At 36.0% G+C, this 5,774-nt stretch overlaps 1 long non-coding RNA gene across 2 annotated transcripts; it reads right to left on the bottom strand.

Moving 5' to 3' along the window:
* Nucleotides 1-16: 16 nt before the first annotated feature.
* On the bottom strand, nucleotides 17-699 carry LOC107596021 (uncharacterized). 2 transcript variants are annotated; one of them, XR_001610328.1, is made up of 3 exons: nucleotides 679-699; nucleotides 303-372; nucleotides 17-64 (listed from the first exon to the last, which is right to left on the bottom strand). It is a non-coding gene; the product is annotated as an uncharacterized lncRNA (long non-coding RNA). The 2 variants fall into 2 exon arrangements; XR_001610329.1 differs by having other exon boundaries at nucleotides 675-698.
* Nucleotides 700-5,774: the final 5,075 nt, after the last annotated feature.

The following is a 5,774-nucleotide window of genomic DNA, read 5'->3' on the forward strand; positions in this document are numbered from 1 at the left end:
TGATTGGCTATGCGTCCCTGCAGAGTTCTCAGTTCCTCTCCATGGTCGCCCATATCATGTTCTTCTGTAAATGACAAAAAAGAGAAAGGAGACATGGAATGTTACTAATTTATGTTATTTTCTTCTGTTTTACAGCTTCCTCTCCTTGATTCTGTAGGACCATCATCTGTGAACCAGCCGTCAAACGACTTCCCGGATTTCCCTCTGCCAAAACAGCCGTCACATTTCTGTGCAGTGCTGCATGAAAAAAAACATGTGCAATCAGTAACTAAAAACAGATACAAATAGCAGTTTAAACTTACCATAGGTAGAGTCACTCTGTTGTGATGTACTGTGAAATGTGTCCTCAGTGGAGTTTGAGGTGCTGGCTTCCTGTCACACATGATTCAGTAAACAATCAGTTTAACAATTGTTTAGTTGTCTTCATGAGATCATTAAAGTTTAACAGACCCTTCTAATAACTTAACTTAAATTTTATTACACTGTTGTTTTGTTGGGGTTTTGATCCTGTATTGGTTTCTTACCAGAAACAAATAAAATGCACTTTGTATAAAGCATGAAAGCATGCTGTGTTCTGTAATAAATCTCGCTGCCCAAATAAAGTCTACACGATAGTAAACGGGTATGACAGCACATAAATGACTACTGTTAATTAACTGATTAAGTTTGCATACCAACCTTTTCCTTGGAGATCTCCGGATGTTCCCTCCTCAGAACTAACCCCGGGAGAGCCGCGATCGGATTAGAAGGCCGTCGATTAGCAAAATGCTGAAATATATTTTAAAGTATGTCAGTCAGCCTCCGTCTTGCCTTTAATCATCTTATTTTACGTTCAAATATATGCATTATTAACAAAACCGTCATTATTTCCAAGCAATGCTGTGCTGAGTTAGCTAGCTAACATTAGCGTGTTCTTTCCTTGGAGCAAACGTAGGTGTTTTTGTTAATCCTGACAACATTTAGTTGTGAATGGGGTCTCCCACATTGCTTGATCCACGCCCGGCATTTCTCCCCTTGGGTTTTAGGTTTCGGGAAGGGAAAATTTCGGCATGTTTCCCGCTCGAAAGCTTGCCAGACCTCCCGCGCCTAGTTACGGTTGCTAAGCCACGATTGACCAGTGACGGTTTTCGAAAATAGGCGTGTAAACTTAATTTTACTAAGGAAGCATATAAACTTACCGCCTTTTGCATGAGCTCTTGACTTGACTTGGGGGATGGGGAGAAACGTTTGCTTTTTCGGAGTGACGCATTTGTCTTAAACCCTATTCGCACGGGATTAGTATTATCTGGGGACCTTGTGTGATTTTGAAATTACCCCCCTCCCCCATCTGAATTTCGTGTGGTGCATTCGCACGGGATAAGTGAAGCCTGTGATTTTACTAGAATTTACTGATTTATCTCCCGGATACCCGGATGTCAAGGCTTTGAGAGTCCCGTTCTATGGTCCAGATGGAAAAAAAAGAAACGAATATAGTTTCGTGCGCTGTGTCATTTACATTTCACCAGGTTAAAATAATATATCAAGCTTTATGCTTGATTTATTTGTAACACATTAACCTCAAAACCTTTTCAGCTTTCTCTTTCTGCTAATTGTATGGTGTAGCGATATGATGGCAGCACCCAAAATACTATCAAACACTCCAATGCAGCTCCATTCTTCGCGAAAGATGGATAAAAAGGTGCACCGCAAACAAAAACCTCGAAAAATGATATACGACCCGCCAAATGCTGGCTGAATCACAGAGATGCCAATTCGCACAGGACTAATATTAGCACAGGACCTTGGTGTTCGGTGAAATATGGTAGGTCATTTGCGGGGGAATTTTTACTTTACACATTACAGACATGGCCGATTCGCAAGGTATTAAGATCATAGACAACCTCCGCAATTATTACAAATGACTGGAGGTCACCAGGTAATACTAATCCCGTGCGAATAGGGCTTTATAGTGGAAGTTTTGCGCAGATTTCAATTTAACAAATCGTATCTAAAGCAATTTAGAGTGTAATCTAAATATATTCTAATTTATTGTTTATTAAGTGGGCTTTGTATGTGAGCACATTTTAATCACAGATTTTGCACTGGATAAATTGGCACAAACCTCTATATAACAGAGGTAACGTTACTTCATTCACTTACATTCTAACTTGTTCCTCATCCTCAAATACAGGTGTGTGTGTGTGTGTGTGAATGTGAATGAGAGAGAGAGAAGGAGAGAGCGGTAGACATAATATTTTTAATTGTTTAAGTGTTTTGAAAGAAAAGGTGAAGCATGTCCTGTCCCAGGCTGAGAACATAGAGATGGCACACCTGCTTGTCAAGATTCTAACGTTAATGTCCCACTTCCAGGAACATGAAGATGGACTGGTTTTGCATGCAGACGTAAGTATTTAATTTTCTTCTTTCCACTTCACTAAATTATATTATGTATGCTTATTTGTTTATTGTGTGTTCCCGACAGGTTGCTGCATCTGCATCTGATGTTGAGAAGACACTCAATCTACCTGCCAATCCTCGTCTGATTTTGCTGGGTTAGTGTGTCATTACATGTGATGAAGTAGAAACATTTACTAATGGTTAAGATATAAAATTGTAAACATTGCTATGGTACACGATTGTTAAAATTGAATTTTCTTGAAGGTAGTTCTTTGAAATTAGTTGTGAAAAAATGATTGTTATTGTTTATATTTATTTATTTATTTTAGGTATGGCAGAGCCGGTAAATGCTGTACGATAGATGATAATCCTAGAGGGCTGTGTTATTTGTGAGTGTGTCCAGTCAACATTTTTGACTGCAGTTGCAACAGTGTTTGCTGTGTACTACATCTTCCACCTGCAGTATCAAGAGGAGGCTTGTTGCACGTTTGAATTTTTTCAAAGGTAAGTGTTTTCCTTTTTGCTTATGTTTTTTCACTCTCTTAGAATCTATGGTAACACTTTATAATAAGTATATAGTAGTAAAGTAGTCAATAATTTGCAAACTAGTTAACTCATAGCCTTTCTCCTGTGTTCTTCCAGTGTCTGATATGTGAATAAAACCGCATTTCAGTTCATCATCTGAAACACTGTCAAATGTGGTTTTATTCACATGGCAGACACTGGGAGAAAATAGGAGAAAGGCGTGTAGATCCACAATAAATCCAAACGAGACAGCATCTATATAATAATAATAATAATACATTTCATTTATATAGCGCTTTTTTAGGCACTCAAAGCACTTTACATTGTCAGGGGGTATCTCCTCATCCACCACCAGTGTGCAGCATCCACCTGGATGATGCGACGGAAGCCATAGTGCGTCAGAACGCCCACCACACACCAGCTTATTGGTGGAGAGGAGATAGAGTGATAAAGATAATTTGCAAATGATTTATAAGTGCTTTGTTACTGTATACTTATTATAAAGTGTTACCAGATTAATCTAAATTCTAAACCAAATTAATTAATCAGAATTTTGAGAAATGGTTATTGTATACTTTGGTAATTTGTAATGCAACTTTCCTTAGACGCTTCATTGGAAAGCAAAACCCAGAAAGAGGCTCAAAGACCTGCAGAGGCAAGGTAGTCTCCAAGAAGACGGGGAAGGTGGTGAATAAGAAATCTGCTACAGTCAATCCAAAGGTTGCCTCTACTAAGAAAATCTCATGGATTTCGAATGGGATTTCATCTAGGCAAGTGAAGTTGTACATACATTTTCATTAAATACAGTTCTTAATACAACTTATTTCACCGTTTAAACACATACAATATTTCTTACATTTAAACTTGTTTAACAAGCACTTTAGAAGTAAAACAAATTAACATTTAAAAGTAATCAGTCGAAAAAGACTGATGCGACTCGTTTTGGTGACTAACATCGCGTCCCTGTAGTTTGCGTTGGATAAAATAAAATAATTTACAGCAAAGAAATGGTTTTATAGATAAAATATCCACAAGCCTATATTTGATCAAAAAAATGCAAGTCGGCGGCGGCACTGAGAACTACTCTGAAGAGGATGCAGTCTGCGCTCATTACAACCCCTATGTTGTTGCGACTGTCCAGGTGTTGACTAACCCAGGTGCTGGGTTACACAAAAACAAAAAAATGTTTGGGTTGAAATAAAATAATGATTTTATTAAAACCATGATTTTTTTAGAGTACATGCACACTATTAAAGCAACTGATGCAAGCAGTTAATCAGTTAAGTTGGTCCACTAATGTTGCTTGAATGCACCGTTACCTCTCCATCCTCTAATCACTTGCCGGACCGGTCAACCCACTTTATTCCGGGACCTCGCAATTTACAAATTAAGCACTGCTCATATTAGTGGTGTGGAAACAACAGTTGTTATTTTAGTCGAAGCGTAAAAACGAAATTTAAAATATAAAATCATCAGTCGATTAAAATAATGATGTCGACTAATTATCAGCGCAGTTGATTACATCGACCAATCGTGACAGGCCTATTTACAATAAATCTTGAACTGATAAGAAGAAATTATACAATTCAAATAAAATCCTCATAACAATTTGCACAAGTAGATTTTAAGTCAATTTGACTGCTCTAATATTAAGTACAACTCACCTGTCATTATCAGGTAAAATCGACTTAATATTTAACTTAACATTCATGAAGAAATTAAGTAAATCCGTTTTATACATTTTTTTTCCAAATTCCTATTTTTGTTTCAATTTTTCCAAATGACGTTTTAATGGTTAAAATACATTTTAGAAATCAAATAGCATGTCCAATTAACTGAAATCCTGAAACCTATTCAGTTTAACAATTAATTAGTAATTTTTTTAGGAAATAAGTTTTTTCTCAAATTCCATTTTTATTCCGGTTACAATTAAAACATGGAAGAACAATTGTGTAATTATTCTTTAAACATAATTTTTAATGCTTATTATTATTATTACTATAATTGTTATTTTTAATATTATATTATTTTGAAAACAACAATCTACTGTACAATAGTGATATATTTCTGTCACAATATTTCTGAGAAAACAGACGCTGAAAACACCACAAGTGTCACGTGTGCTTCAGTATCTTTGTAGTAAATAAAACCACGCGTCTGCGCCATTCATACACACAGAACATGCAGTAATAATATTTAAATAGTATTTTTGCGTTTTAATATTCACCTTGTAGCGAATCAGCTCATGGGGAAATATGAATAATTAATCATAACAAGTTATAATTAATTATAAATATTTAGATCCGCTGTAGATATTTACATGACCTCTCAGGGTCAACTGTCTGTCAATTCTAAGAACGTTAATTTCCTGGAAATAACTTTCTTACTGTACAAATCTACAAAGAGCTTGTAGCATAAATCTGCATGATTAAGTGACTCCAGTTATGAGCAAACAATGAACAATGTCAAGTGTGATGCAAGTAAGACTTTATATTTGTATTAACTACAAACCTGATTCCAAAAAAGTTGGGACACTGTACAAATTGTGAATAAAAACAGAATGCAATGATGTGGAAGTTTAAAATTTCAATATTTTATTCAGAATACAACATAGATGACATATCAAATGTTTAAACTGAGAAAATGTATCATTTTAAGGGAAAAATAAGTTGATTTTAAATTTCATGGCATCAACACATCTCAAAAAAGTTGGGACAAGGCCATGTTTACCACTGTGTGGCATCCCCTCTTCTTTTTATAACAGTCTGCAAACGTCTGAGGAGACAAGTTGCTCAAGTTTAAGAATAGGAATGTTGTCCCATTCTTGTCTAATACAGGCTTCTAGTTGCTCAAATGTCTTAGGTCTTCTTTGT

This window comes from Sinocyclocheilus grahami, unplaced genomic scaffold (genome assembly GCF_001515645.1).
Source record: "Sinocyclocheilus grahami isolate Dianchi unplaced genomic scaffold, SAMN03320097.WGS_v1.1 scaffold212.1, whole genome shotgun sequence".
NCBI classification, from domain to species: Eukaryota; Metazoa; Chordata; class Actinopteri; order Cypriniformes; family Cyprinidae; genus Sinocyclocheilus; species Sinocyclocheilus grahami.